Source organism: Peromyscus maniculatus, chromosome 2 (genome assembly GCF_049852395.1).
Source record: "Peromyscus maniculatus bairdii isolate BWxNUB_F1_BW_parent chromosome 2, HU_Pman_BW_mat_3.1, whole genome shotgun sequence".
NCBI classification, from domain to species: domain Eukaryota; kingdom Metazoa; phylum Chordata; class Mammalia; order Rodentia; family Cricetidae; genus Peromyscus; species Peromyscus maniculatus.
Window position 1 is genome coordinate 74,606,282 of NC_134853.1, and position 15,997 is coordinate 74,622,278.

Genomic DNA, 15,997 nt, shown 5'->3' on the forward strand with positions numbered 1-15,997 from the left:
CTTCAAAGACCTACAGAATGTGGCATTTAAAATGTTTTAAAAACTTAGACTTTCCTGGACAACAAGACATGTCTGCTCCTAGCAGCACCTATTTGCTTTAAAGAAAAAGATGGGCATCGAAGACACCCCATATGGAGTTTATCTTCTTTTTGGCAAATTAGCCATTTGGCCAAGAAACTGTTCTTGCCTGAACTGCTTAAAAAAATGTTGTATCAACTGGACATGCAGGACCCATAGGAAGGTGACCGCTGAACTTGGTAAGACCAAATGGTCCTTCAGTTTCCTGCTTCACAGAAGAAACTGCCAGACATTCTAAAGGACACAGAAAAGTAACTGAGAGACTCTAGGCCTATATGGCTGAAGATGGATGCCCCCAAAATTACAGAGGAACTTTGGTGAACTATCCAGGCATGCAACTGTGTCTGTCTTTCTAGATTTTTGGAAGTTCCTTACAATGCATTTCCTGTTTACTTAGGTAATATTATATCCTTCTGGGGTCTTTGATATATTTGAAATCTAGATAGTTATAATTTTACTTGGTTATGATAAAAAATAAATTAGATAAGAAACCTTAGACTCACAGATATAGGATAAATAGAATATTTTCTTTGAATTTGCCAAATATAAATAGACTAGGTATTGTTAACTGTAATTTCTACTTGAAAACTGTTTTGTTATATATAATTTTACTGTGTTAAAGTTAAAACATTCCTTTTTAAATTAAACAGAAAATGGGAAATGGTGTGGGATAATGCTTTTGTACAATGGTTTAATAAAACACTGATTGGCCAATAGCCAGGCAGGAAGCATAGGTGGGATAAGCAGACAAGAAGAATTCTGGGAAGAGGAAGGCTGAGTGAGGAGATACCAGCCTGCCATCCAGGGAGCAGCATGTAATAGCAAGCAGGTAGAGCCACAGAACACATGGGGACATATAGATTAACAGAAATGGGCTGAGTTTAAATGTAAGAGCTAGTCAGTAGTAAGCCTGAGCTAATGACCAAGCAGTTTTAATTAATATAAGTCTCTGTGTGTTTACTTGGATCTGAGTGGCTGCAAACTGGGCATAACACAGGAAAACTGTGTCTACTTCTCACACTCTTTGGAAAGTGATGACTGGCTGTATTAGTGACATGTAAATACGTTTTGAAAATTGTGGGTTCTATTGTTGTAATTTTTCAAGCATTGTTTTCAAGGCGAATTTATATAAAACTGTATTTACTCTGTTGGAACTATATAGCCAAATCACTGAGTACTGAAGCATGATATATTAACTAACTATGGATGTGTGGTTTAATGGAAGAGAAGTTGTTTTCTCTCTAATTTTTCAAGGCCATATGTTACATGAGATAGAGATGTACTCCCTCTAGAGGATATAGGTTAGATAATACCATTTCCTTCCAAATCTTGGATGTTGGTATTTCATTGGTTTGTAGCCAATCATCAAGGACATCTTCAAATCTTTCTACGTACATTCATCGTGACTTCTCTTTTGTAATATGTCCAATCTTTCTTTTGCCTTTGTCTCATAATGACATGATGACTTACACTGGATGATGTTCACATCTTAAGAATCTAGACATGGTTGTATAGTACACACACATACACACACACACACATTAGTGGTTTGAATGACAAGGGCTTCCATAGGCTCATATATTTGCATGCTTACTTCCCAGTTGGTGGACTGTTTGGAAAGATTAGACAGTGTGGTTTTCTTATAAGGGGTGTCCACTGGGAGACAGTTTTGAGGTTTCAAAAGCCTGCTCTAGGCCCAGTCTCACTCTATCCTTCTGCTGCCTGCTGATCAGGATGTAACTCTTAGCTGCTTTTCCAACACCCTGCCTGCTCATCATGCTCTCTGCCATGATCATAATGGTCTAAGCCTTTGAAACTATAAGAAACCCCTAATTAAATACTTTCTTTTATAACTGTTGCTTTTATCATGGTATGTTGTCACAGAAATAGAAACCCTAACTAAGAGGGCATACATCTGTGTGAATATACATTAAATAAATGAGCAGGCAAGCTGTGCAGAACAATATTTTCTTCAATGATAGACCATGTTAGTGACACCATTGCCATCTGAGGTTGTATAAATACACTTTGTAATAAAATAATAAAATTGCCTAACTGTGCAATCCTAGGATTGCAATCTTCCGTGCAATCTTAGGATAATTCTATCATCCAGGATAAGTTTGAAATAAGAGAGGAAAAGAATGAGAATGTGTCAGCAAGAAGAAAACCAAACTATTGAGGCATCTTTCACTGAGAGATGTCCAGGTGCGCTAGAAATAAATTTTGAAGATTTAGATGAATAGGCCAAACTCTACTTTTGCTATGTCTTCAGGTTTGATTTAATTATAATTTAATTTCACAGTTAATGATGTATAATGTTTAATATTGCTCATGTAAATAGTACATAAATATCATAAGCACAGTTTTCCTTTACTATCAGCTTAGAAGACTCAGTTTACGGGGAACACGTGTCTCATATATCCATATCGTTGCCATCATTAGAACAAATTTTGCAATCATTTAGCACACATTTTAAAAAACACATCACATTTGCCAGTTATGGCTTCTGTAATGGTCTATGTTGTGAAAAGTAAATTTACATATAATCTTATTCTACAAGTTACTATATGATCCAAGTATCACTTATGTATGTTATGAATGTGATAATCTTTTTAACAATACAAAAATTTTAAAATATTTTCTTAACGACAAAAATCTACTACTTTGATTACTTTTTGAAGATGATTATAAAAGTAATATTTGTAACAAAATCTGATATTATTGCAATGTGTTCAGTGGTAGTGAGTAAATACTTGCATCTCTTTGCTTCCTGTTTTTATGGACATCACCCAATTTCTTTAAACACCTTAGACAACTGAGGTTTGATTGTATGGATCTCCAATATTACAGTGTTTAAAACAAGCCAAAGAGGAAAATAAACCTATAATACAGTGTCAATTTTATATCATATCCAGATGGGATATACTATGACTCATTTTAATGAAAGATTTTAGGGAAAATATCCTCACATTAAGCACATAGAATGTATGAATTTAAATGAAAGAATAATATAATAAATTATTCTACAAAACTGAATTATTAATTATCACAAACTGAGAATCAATATATAATTTGTAAAATCAGTGCCTCTATAGAGACATTTAAACACACACAATTTAACGAGATTGAAATAATCAGTGGAAAACAGAATAAAACATGTAATGATGGTTTTTTGCCATCTAAAGTGGGGAAATTAAAGGTGTTGCAAAGCAGCTTTTAATTATAAAATACCTGTTTTCTTTTTAAATTATATGCCCTATTGTTTTGATAATACTAATACAGCTTAATCAACAAAAGACTTGTTTAACCCATTGTGTTAAAATTGTAGACCTTATAATCTGTAAGAGCTGAAGTAATTTTCTATGAACACAAGCTTAACTGCATGTAGCTCTTTCCTGTGGACATTTGATGGATTACTGCACCTCAGGTTGAAAATATACCCCAAGAAAACCTGCAGTACTACAGAGGTTGTCTGCAGGAATAAATACAAAATTTGGCTTTATGTTATGCTTGTCCCTTTTAGCTATGGATTTTTTGAGTGCCTGGCTACAGTGGTTACTAGACATGGTTGTAGGTGGTGGTTAAATTTTGCTATGCATCATATCCTATGGATTCTCTTGAATACAAATGTTTTAATTACACCATTGGAAAGCAATGGAACATTTTGCTGTATTGATTTGTTAGGAGTAAGACATTCCTAGCTCTGCTAATTCTTGGCTCTAGCTGTTAAAGAGCCATCACTTCTTGGTTTGCAGCCTGGAATAATAGGTTACATAAATAACTTCATTGCGGGCTAGTCCTCTAAACTTGATGTGGTGCCACTATTCATTAATGTCATTTTACTGAGCAGCTCTGCCAAGAATATGCAGTGCTATTCTTCTCCAGGATTGGAAGTGATCATGACAGAGTTAAACAATTAGACATGGGTGAAGTACCATTACAGCTCAGGCCATGCCATCTCCTGGATCTGTTAGGATAACACCACTATTTTTGGTTTGGTTTTGTGACCTTTTTAGTTTATCCCAGGATATCTGTGTAACCCTTGGATTGAGGGACTAAGAAAGAGGGAATGGGGGAGGTTGGTATGGATGAGTAGGAGATAGGAGAGGGTAGGCAGGGAGAGAATAATCAGAAAATATTATATACATGTATGGAATTGCTCACTAACAAAATTAAGCAATAATATATTTTTAAAAGTATTTTCATGCCTTGTTCAATAACATAAGCTCTTCTTGGGCACCATTCTTAGTAACAACATAACCTTCAAAATTCTCTAATGTTATTTCACATATGACTGCATGTTGTAATCATTATCTGTCATATACAGGATTCATTTCTAAGTTAATATTAGTTGTATTATATCCAGTAGAGATTATATTTCATCACCTTGTCACTACTCAGTATAGGCATGTTATGTAAACACAAAGAACCTACAACTACGTAGTTCAGCTCCATGTAATGTATGGAGTTTCATACTGTGAGTGGGAAGGAAGCCAGATTTGTTCTTGGCTACAACTTACTGGATGAATGCACACTGTGAGTGGTAATTATAGTTCAAGGAAGCCCAAGCATTTCTCAGGTGGACATATGTACAGTTCTGCCCAGGATAGGAAATCTGTGGGGAGTAGAAACAAACCTCCCAAATGGGAGTCTTTTAGGGATATTGAAAAACATAGCAAAGTAAACTGAGTTTCCTTTGGCTACCTAAGAATACTTCCAGTTCTCATTGTCAGTTTATTTAACACTGTGAAGCATATGGTGAAAGGAAACTTGAGTACACATTCATTTATCATTGTGATAAATTGTTTTATAAAAGCTGTTATCCTTACCCTGGGATAATCTCAATTACATATCTAGGAATGAATATCTGCAATTAAATCACCAGCCAAAAAGAGGAAGCAATTATGAAGATATTAGGTATCTGCTGCGAAACAAAGACAAGGTGGTTCCTTTTCTCTTAGCTTTAGCTCCTACTAGATTCAAGGGTATTCTTGAATTACAGGTGTGATTTCTAGAGACACAGTACAATTTTGATAATCTGAAATATTTTGGAAGCCCAATAAAATTGAATGGCTTCTACTAGCATTTGTTTGTTTTAAAGTATTTATTATGTATCTCCTTTATTATATTACCTTGAACAATAGTGAATAAATGTTACTCCAAAGATGTAACAGTCCCAAATGTACACAATTATTTGGTCAGAAACTTTTTTTTTTTTTTATGAAAATATACTATTTTAGGCTTCTGTGTTGCCACTTAAAGAATGGTTAATGACACCACAAGAAAACGTACAGAACCAACTAACCTGAGCTCATAGGGGTTCACAGAGACTGAACCAACAATCAGGAGCCTGCATGGTACTGACCTAGGCATTCTGCATATATGTGAGAACTGTGGAGCTTGGTCCTTTTGTGAGACTCCTAGTAGTGGGAGCAAGAAGTCTCTGACTCCTTTGCTGGCTTTTTAGACCCTGTTCTTCATATGGGTTGCCTTATCCAGAGTTAATAAAAGGGGAGGTGCTTAGTCCTACTGCAACTTGATATGCTATGTTTGGTTGATATTCATGGGAAGCCTGTCCTTTTCTGAATAGAAATGGAGGAGTGGTTGAGGGGAAGGCAGAGAAAAGATGGGGGTAGGGTCTGGTATGAGGGGAGGGAGGAGAAACTATGGTCAAGATGTCAAATATACAAATAAATAAAAGATGCTAATCATCATTTTTCATTGTTAGGTTTTACTCTTTTAGGAAGTATAATAGCAATACAGTGATATACTATTTTATAACCTATATTTATTTAATGGTAAAAGCAGTTTAGTGTGTATTTTAAATAATTGTTTTATAATTATATATATGCACACACAAATATATATATACATACATACAAACACACACACACACACACATATATATATATATATATATATATATAGAGAGAGAGAGAAAGAGAGAGAGAGAGGGAGAGAGAGAGAGCTTTTAATGTTCATTGTCAGTGTTCGACACTTTATTAGATCAATGTTTTGAAAATACCATTTCCTAGTCTGTAACTCCCTTGTATTTTACTCATTACTTTAAATATCTTATACAAAGAAGGATTTGTTTGCCTATGGACACTTCTCTCTGGCACAAACTGTTGAAATAACTACTTTAAATTGGTTTTGTGTGTGTGTGTGTAGAGTTATTTTGGGGTGATTATTCTCTCTTGTTTTATATATAAATTATTTACTGATATAATTGTTTACCATCTATTATTTCTTTAATACCTCACTGTAGCTTAACTCAGTGTTTCAAAATGAAGAAATGTGAAACTATCCAATTTTGTTCTTTACTTTGTATTAACTTTTCTATGATTTATGTGCTTGAATGAATTTTCTTCATCACTTTCTTTATATCTATAAAACGTTGGCTGAAATGTATTTGCCTTGCTTTCAGCTGACAGACCAAATTGGAAAGAACTGCTATGTTCACAATGTAGTAAGTGTTCTGATCCAAAATCAAGGCATCTATTTTAATTTATACTCTTAGATGTCTTTCACTATGTTTTAATCTCTTACATATAAAACCTTTACAAACCTTGTATGATTTATGCTCAAGTATTTAAAAACCTTTCTTTTCTTTCCTGTGGCATTTTTGTTTTAACTATATTTATTCTTTGATTATCTAATGCATTCTGTTATTATTTCAGGAATAATGAACTTTTAAATAAATGAAAAAAAATATAAAATATATTTTACCCTCATATTTTTCTTTTTCTGAAACACCTTTTCTTATGTTGCTTAAAGTCTTATTTAGCTTCTTCTCAAACTGTTCTCTATTCCTGATTTTTTTTAGTCAATGAGTTAAATACACCTCAATTATAGAAATTAATTTTTTATTGAAGCACAGATTCAATGCAATGACCTCAAATTACAGTAGGGTTCATTATGGCTGTCGAAAATTTGTTAAATATAGGGCAGGTTTATGGGAAGATATAATTAAAAGCAGATTTTAAAATGAATAATACAATACTGTATTTTTTTTTCTATTTTTCTTTTAAGGCCTCATTGTTGAAGACAACACTCACACAATTCATTGAAAATAGAGAGATTGAGCTGGTGCCTATTTACAACCTTTACTCCTATATTCTAGTGTCTTTGGTAAGGGTAAGTACTCTCTCTGCAAGCTATCAAAAAAAAAAAAAAGAAAGAAAATGTAAATACCAAGTCAGCCACAAACCCTTTATCTACAATGGTGTATTGCCTACAAGACACGCTAGGTATTGGTGGCACAAAGTCAACCAATGTCTGATTTGACTTAAGGTCTACTTCATGAGATAGAACGCACACCTGATACTGCTTGGGTAACAAAGAAATAGAGACTAGATAGGACAGAAACTTAGATAAAATTGAAATAATACTGTTCTACTAAGCAAAAACAATAAATGACATTCTGCAATACTCACAGAGCAATGCCTTACTCAGGCATTATCAGAGAAGCTTCCTCCTGCAGCAAGAGTTGAAGATGAAAAAGTAATAGTTGCAGGTTTCCTTGTTATCAAATTCAGAAAAAATATCTCACAAAAGAAGTACAATGTAGGCCGGGCAGTGGTGGCGCACGCCTTTAATCCCAGCACTCGGGAGGCAGAGCCAGGCGGATCTCTGTGAGTTCGAGGCCAGCCTGGGCTACCAAGTAAGCTCCAGGAAAGGCGCAAAGCTACACAGAGAAACCCTGTCTCGAAAAACCAAAAAAAAAAAAAGTACAATGTATGTAAGGCTGAGAAACATAAAAACTAAAATTGTTTATCTAAAAATGTTTTAAGGTCTAAAAAGATAGTTTTAGGATGGTAATACAAGTTATGATAGAAAACAGTTTAAATATAAAGCTTTAGATTCTACAAGATAGGATAGATAATGGAGAATTTTCTTTAAAATTTGCCAAATACTAATGGGCTAAATGTTGTAAATATATTTCTCACATGATAATTGTTCTTATTGTATAAAATTTTACTGTATTAGAGTTAAAAACCTTTCCTTTTTATTTAGACAAAAAAGGGGAAGTGTTGTAGAATACTCTTTTTGTACACTGTGAAGGTGTGCTCTTGGCAAGGTGCCTCCTGATTGGTTTAATAAAGAGCTGAATGGACAATAGCTAGGGAGGAGGTATAGGTGGAACTTCTGGGCTGAGAGAAAGGTAGTAGGAGATAAATCTAGGTGCTATGAGAGAAATCAGGAGACATGGGGGGCGCAAGAAGTACAAGATGGAAGAGAGATAATGCCACATGATAGAATGTAGATTAATACAAATGGGTTAATTTAAGTTATAAGAGCTAGTGGGATAAGCCTAAGCTAATGGCTAAGAAGTCTCTGTGTCATTATTTGGGAGCTGGATGGTGGGACAGAAAAAGAAATCTTTACATATTGTCCGGTCATTATTGCAAATGGTTGTTTTGAAATAAGATTTAAAGATAGAATACATTTCTGTTATTATGATGTTTGTAACAGGTTTCTCAAATTTTTTCAGGACCCATTTTAATGATTCTTTTAAGAAAAGTCTCACCCTTGACAAGTTGGCACACAACAAAATTTTAAAGTTTCCATTGCTGTATTAATGATTAAATAATAGAATGTTTAAAGTAGCTTCAAATATGTGATCAAAAGCTTACTAGCTACTAATGAGTACCACCATATATCACTTAGATAAATTCTGCATTATTATATAGTCCTGATTATAATTAAAAATTCAGAATTAATGAAAGTTGCAGAAGAGTGAGAGTATACTTAGAACCAAAGTTATGAAACTGGAATTCTCAATAAATGGATCATGAAAATTTAGCTAGGTCATCATTAAAACCATATGTGTACACGTACATTCAGTTACTTGATAAGAACATAGGTGAAAATTTATTTTGAGCTTCTCAATACACATGAAATCAAGATCTATTTGCCAGAACACAGTTCAAGAATGAAGTCATGCAATGGGAATTCCAGATGTTTGTGAGAAATGACAAGAAAACAAGAATCTTGTGACCTCAGTTTCTTCCAAAACACAGAATTGTTCTTGGAATGTGTTTTTGTGACCCTCCCAGGTATAGCAAATAGGAGTGGGTTTGCTTTAGATTATTCATTACAACTGGCTATTATTTATTTATATGGAAAAATCAAGTTTTTGCTATGTGAGAGTTGTCTGCCATGTGCTGCTTTCCCAACATGTGCAGCTTATCCTTGTGACTGGACATGTTACTCACGTGACTCTTAACCCTCAGAATATAAATGGTCTGATGCTCTGAATAAAGTTGGCTATTTCATGAGACTTTAGTCCACCTCATATTTAGGCTTCACTTTCCCAGGTCCCACTTCCAATTAGAGTAGTAGAGAGTAATTGACTGTGAGTCTTCAGAAAGTGTTTATTATATGCAAGGATTTTTAATGCATAATATATACTTGTATAAAAATTTTAAAAATTTCTCATTTTTATAAAAAAGTAAATACAGTAACTGCTTTCAAATAATACATACACACACACCACATATACACACCTCAGAAAACAAAAGCCTAGTCTATTACCCTGAAAAATATTTAATAACATTTACAGTAAATCATTGTATATGACTTATTTCTGGGTAACAGAGCAAGCTATTTTTTAAGATAGTTCTTAAAATATGACAGCATCCCAGCATGGAAGCCCAGAAACCGTGTCTGTTCTATATCCTTTTCATAGAGAAAGGAGAAAATTTTTACCAAGTAAATGTACCAGGATGTTAATGAAACAGACATTTTTAAATGGCTCGAATTTCTTAGACCTTAATATTTGCATGGATATGTGATTGCAAAATATTACCAAAGTAAAACAGAGGGTGCATCAATGTTGATGATGTAGGTCATGCAAACTCTAAGAAATATGCACATAAAAATAAACCATCTAAAATATTTTTAAATTAGTGTCATTGTCCTGAGAGGAAATAGTGATTATACCAATGAATATGACTATCATACAGCACATTAATAGATCAAGAACTGTGTGGAGCCACCAATCACCACAAAAGGATATAAATAATCCATTCTCCTCTAGAAATTAATTCATATTAATTTAAACTAAAATGAAATATTTGAGTATGTGTGTATACTATTTTTGTTTATATATTCTCTCTCTCTCTCTCTCTCTCTCTCTCTCTCTCTCTCTCTCTCTCTCTCTCTCTGTGTGTGTGTGTGTGTGTGTGTGTGTGTGTGTGTGTGTGTGTGTGTGAATTTCAGTTTTGCATGTCTGACCCATGAAATTACACCAAAAGTTCCTAATTTTTGGTTCTGGACATGATTATGTACTAGCAGTACAATTTTGAAGAATGACTTGGTACAATTTTGGAGAATGACTTGGTTTGTGTTTCATCTGAAATAGGAAATAAAAAGTGACTCAGAACTATGGGATAGTTATGAATCTTCAATGAGAACATGAATGTAGCACACTGAGAAGAATCTTATGCTCTTAATTGTTTAACAAACTTCTATCATTATATGTTACACATATAACATATGAAATACTATCTGGGAAATGTATTTAGATATTTTAAATTGCATATGTTTTGACTTTAGTAAAATTATGGATAATGAAGATATATTATACACATAGAGGGAATTGTATGTATTTATTTAACATTTCTGTGCTAATATTGAGACAAAATTAGGAAAATTGTGAGACCAAAATGAGCCATCTTAAAAATAAGACCAAAATGCTTTCACCCTGAAACTAAGGCCTAAGATTTCTCCTTTTAGGTATAGGCCATGAGTTACTAGAATAGGCCATGAGTTACTATAACCACTCAGTTCAGATTCCAGAAACCAGGAAGTGTAAAAGTAGAGTCACAAGATAGTCAAGAGGTAATGACTGCTGGACTATGGAATGTCCTCTCCCTGGTTTCAGGGTAACTAACCACAGAAATGTCCCCACCTGAAGGCAGCCAATGAGAAATTGTGGCGGGCAACCACCCCCTTAGAAGTAAGATTAAGCCATGATTTCTAGAAAGCCCCTAGAAGTGAGCCGATCAGAATTGTACCCGTACTAGCACCCCTAATTGATGTAACCTTGTGGTTTCTGCCCTTAAAAACTGAGCTTGCAAGAGGTGGGCACTTCCTCCAGCCTCCACTGCGTTGGATGTATTGGATGAAGTCCCTGCCGAGGCTTTATTGGATATCCAGAATTAAACCTTACTTTTGCATTCCGGCATGCTCGTCTTCGGTGGTCTCTCTGGGGGTCACAATCTGGGCACAACAAAAATAAACTTTGTTTCATGAATGAACAATAGTGAATGCTTCTAAAATTATTGATATACTACATTTTTTGTATATAAATGCTAATTTAGTCTATGTATTACAAAGAAAAAATTAAGTTCTATTAAAAACAGCTTATATATATAGTTGATTAAGGCTATTCATAGTTAATCAAACTGAATCTGCGCTCAATCCAGAACCACTATTTATTTATGTTCTATTTCTTTTGTGCTCTATTACCTAAATTTCTCAAAGATAATGTTAACATCAAATTGTGTTCTTGGATTTGCACAAATAGTATTTTTCAAGGATTTTGCCAAACATACACAAATACATACATAAAAACCTATACAGTATTCTGACTTTTAAATAGATATAGGCTTATGATGGTGATTTATAGTATCAAGTCAGTATACAACTTATTATCAGTTAGAACAGTGTGAAATGTGATATTGAGTACATTTACAATAACACAGAGAGAGACAAGCCATGTTAAGTGGGTAGTCCTAAATCAATTATCCTAAATAGAATATGAGAGTGGATGCACACACATGGTCTATTAGCTTGAACTGCAGTAAATATGATTGATATGATCTGAACCCAGCCATGAATGTTGTGCTGGATAAATTAATTAATTTTTAAAAGATTTATTTTATTACCTTTATTTACATGAATGTTTTACCTGCAGGCATATTCTACATGCATGTGTGATATTCATGAAGGCCAGAAGAGGGCAGCAGATTACCTTTGACTGGAGTTAGAGAAGGTTAATGAACCACCATGTGGGTGCTGAGAATTAAACCTGAGTACTCTGTAAAAAATGTTCTTAACCCCTAAGCTTCTTTCCAGCCACTGAATTAAATTATAGTTTTCTGAACCATGTGTTTTCTCATTTGAATAAAGGAGATAAAATTACCTCTCATAGAATATTCACGATTGAGATGAAAATTTGTAATATAGTTTCTGCCATGTAATAACATTTAATATAAACTAACTGCTCTGTTATTACCAGTAGATTTAATGGTTGAACAATTTGTTTTATAATAGTAAATGATATACATTATCATATATGTTCTTATAATATGGTGAATTAAAAACAGTTATTCTTCAGCATGTAGCTTCAAATGAAATGAGTTAGCTCATTTAGATTTATATGCCTTCTGTTTTTGTTGTTTCATGTATTCATTTCTACATATTTTCTTTTTAGTTTGCAATTTTACTGAAGACTGAGCCAGCCAATATGATTATACTTTTTCTTTGATTAACCCTCATATTTTTGGCCATCAAAAGCATTTATGATACTGAAAAAATGGAAAATAACTGCATCCTGAACTCCTTCACATCCAACTCTTCCAGAATGGAGCACAGCTTGTGAACCTCCAATCAACACCACACCTTCACTTCAAGTTCAGTTCTGTAATGAGGATGCCTTGGCCTGTAGCTCGGCTCTGTCTTTAACATTCTCTTCTCCCTTCTTTCCTCCTTTTCTTTCTTCTTCTCTCCCTTCATTCTCTCTTTGTGCACAGATCTTGACCCTCCTTGACCAAAGAAATGTTTCATAGGTTCCAACTTCCCCACTATTCTCCCCTACCCCATGAACTGACAGTAAAAGCTGGCTGTATTTTAAACTCATTTGTGTTTCTTCATTTCTCTTTAATCCTGAGTGTTGAATAGGATTCTTAGTGTTGCCATCTTAGAAACAGATAAAAAAAAAACTTTTCTAAGTTAACATTTTTAATTGAGAAACAGTTTAATATATTCTTAGGTTCATCTACTATAACACATTAGGCAAATCCTGAAGTGGATTTAAAGCTTTAAAACATTTATTTTCACAAGTTCTAAAATAAGTTCTTAATAATATTAAGAGAATCTTGGGTTTCAGTTGGTGATTCCATTGAACTTGGAAGCTTTTCTAAAGACACTTTTTTTTTTTGTGGTGATATTTTGCGTGTGCTCTAACAAAAAAGTTTGCCTGTAGATCAGAATGTGGACCTAGTCACTAGTTAACCATAGAGGCCAGGCACTGGTGGCACACACCTTTATTCCAGCCCTTGGGAGGAGGAAGCAGAAAGATCAGGAGTTCAAGAGAAGGGCTACAAGAGAAGGGTCTAGTCTAAAAGAGAAACAAAGCCAGGCGGTGGAGGCTCACGCCATTAACCACAGCACTTGGTATCTCATGCCCTTTGATCCCAGTACTTGGGAGGTAGAGACAGGAAGTGATATGGCTGGGTAGATAGAATATAAGGCCGGAGGGGACGGGAGCTCAGCCCCCTTTTTTTGCCTGAGGGTCATAGAGGTCAGAGCTCTCTGGTGGCTGGTAGCTCTGCTTCTCTGATCCTTCAGCATTCACCCCTATAGCTGACTCCGGGTTTTTATTGTTAAGACCAATTAGAATTCACATTACTATTTCTCAATGTAAATTGTATAAAAACTTGTGTCAAAGTATGTGCAAGGGTTTTAGATGTATATTGGCATGTCCTCCAAATTGGTTAAGATGTAAAATGATATATATTTAAATATTTTATTTATTATTTTTATAACCCCATCACAGTTTCATCTCCCTCCCCTCTTCTCAGTCCCACCTCCCCTATCTCTCCCCTGCCCCCCCATCCATGCCTCCTCAATTTCTGTTCAGAGCAGGGCAGGCCTCCCATGGATATCAATCAAAGATGGCATAGCAAGTTGAACGCCATAGAAGGCAGCCCTGTATGAGCAGTATGAGGAATGGACTCTAAAAGCCAGCAAAAGATTCAGAGAGCCCCTGCACCCACTGTTAGGAGTCCCATGAGAAGACCAAGCTATACAACTATAACATATGTGTAGAGAGCCTAGGTCAGTCCCATGTAGGCTCCCTGGTTATGGGTTCAGTCTCTGTGGACCCCTATGAGCCCAGATTAGTTGATTCTGTGTTTTTTCTTATAGTATTCCTGACCCCTCTGGTTCATACAATCCTTCCTCCATCTTCAGGATTCCCTGAGGTCTGCCTAATGTTTGCTTGTGGATCTCTGAATCTGTATCCATCAGTTGCTAGGTGAAGTCTCTCTGATGACAATTGGGCTAGGCACCATTCTCATTAGGAATCACTTCATTGATTTTTTTTTACAATTGTATTTTGTTCTATCATAGGGCTGCAGGCTATCCAGCTTCTACTATGTATATGTTAAGATCATAAAAATTCAAAAAAAAGAAATATCAAGTAATTCCTGCCTTTTGGTTAGTTCACAAAACTTTTAAGATAAAAGCGACTTTTAATTAATGTGGGAGTTGATGAAGACTTGAGTAAATGTATAAAGAACAGATAAAGTCCTGAATAATGAATATTTTTTGACACGGGCATAGCCACATCAAGGACCAAATACTATGGACACACAAAACACTGGCAAAGCCTCCTAACCTCACCCCCAAATTCAGGCTCAGAGGAATGACAAAGCGTTCCTCTGGTATGAGTGTGAATACTGGCAGTGTGCAAAAACTAGCAACCACAGCTTTCTTCTGCATCTTGATGGTTTTCCTATGAGACTAACTAAGCTCTCACTCTGTGCTGTCCAGAGGAGACATGGGGAAGTTCTCTTTCCCTGCACTGTTGGGTGGCTGTATGAGAGCAAACACAGCCCACCTGATCCCAGCTTTGTTACAAGACTTTTTGTGTCTGTTCTTTCTCCAGTCCTCTAGCCAACCCAGTCAGGTTTCCAGGACTAAGCCACGTGGGATGCATTGAATACATATGATATCCAGAACCTTCAGTATACACTTATTACAGAAATGTATTGATATGAAGAATAAATTTAAATGAATAATCTACTTAGACACATGAAAATTATACATTTCCTTACAGCTGACTGCCACAGAACCATAGATGTATGAGAGACATTTATGACAAATCCTGCTCTCAGCAAAGAAGTATTTCCATGATATTTTCAGAACAGTGGCCTTCGTTTCTGGAAATTTTGGGATCTTTCCTCATCATGCAGAGGCACAGGAATACTACTTTTTGAGAGGTCACATCTGAAGCCTTGTTGGAACTTCTTTCACACAAGCTCTCTGTCAGTGTAATGAAAAATGCTAGGGTTATTGTTATTGTTTGGTTGGTTTTCAAACAGAAAGTTTTGTTCTAGAAAACATTGTTTTTAGAGGATTATTGGAAAAATAGTTATAATATTTGCATATTCCCCTCACCCAGTTTTCCCTATAATAAGTGTATTACAATAGTATATTACATAATGAGCCAATATTGAGACATTATTGTGGAGGCAAAAAAAAAATCTATTCTTTTTTTTTATTAAGAAATAAGTCACAAAAGCAACTATTGTGTCAATACCTCTTACTCTCTTCCACCCACATATTACATAACACTTTTCTGTGTCATTCAAAGTATAAGAGATCATAAAAACTGTAGGGCTCATTCTATTGGAATCCTTCTCCTGAGACTTGAAGTGATGAATTGGTAGTCTCCCATGACCATGCACCAAAGTGTTAAAAACATCTCCTCCTGTTCCCACTTCTTCCTTACATTCTGAGGTTGCTAGGGATTTTAAGATTAATGAGGTTGACTTATATTTTAATATCAAATTTTCCAAAATACTTCCTCAGCTTACTCAAGCATATAGTATGCAGAGCATTTGTGCTCTATAGTGCTCTGTAGTTTAGATTCTCCAATAAATTCATAATTACATCAGAATAACTC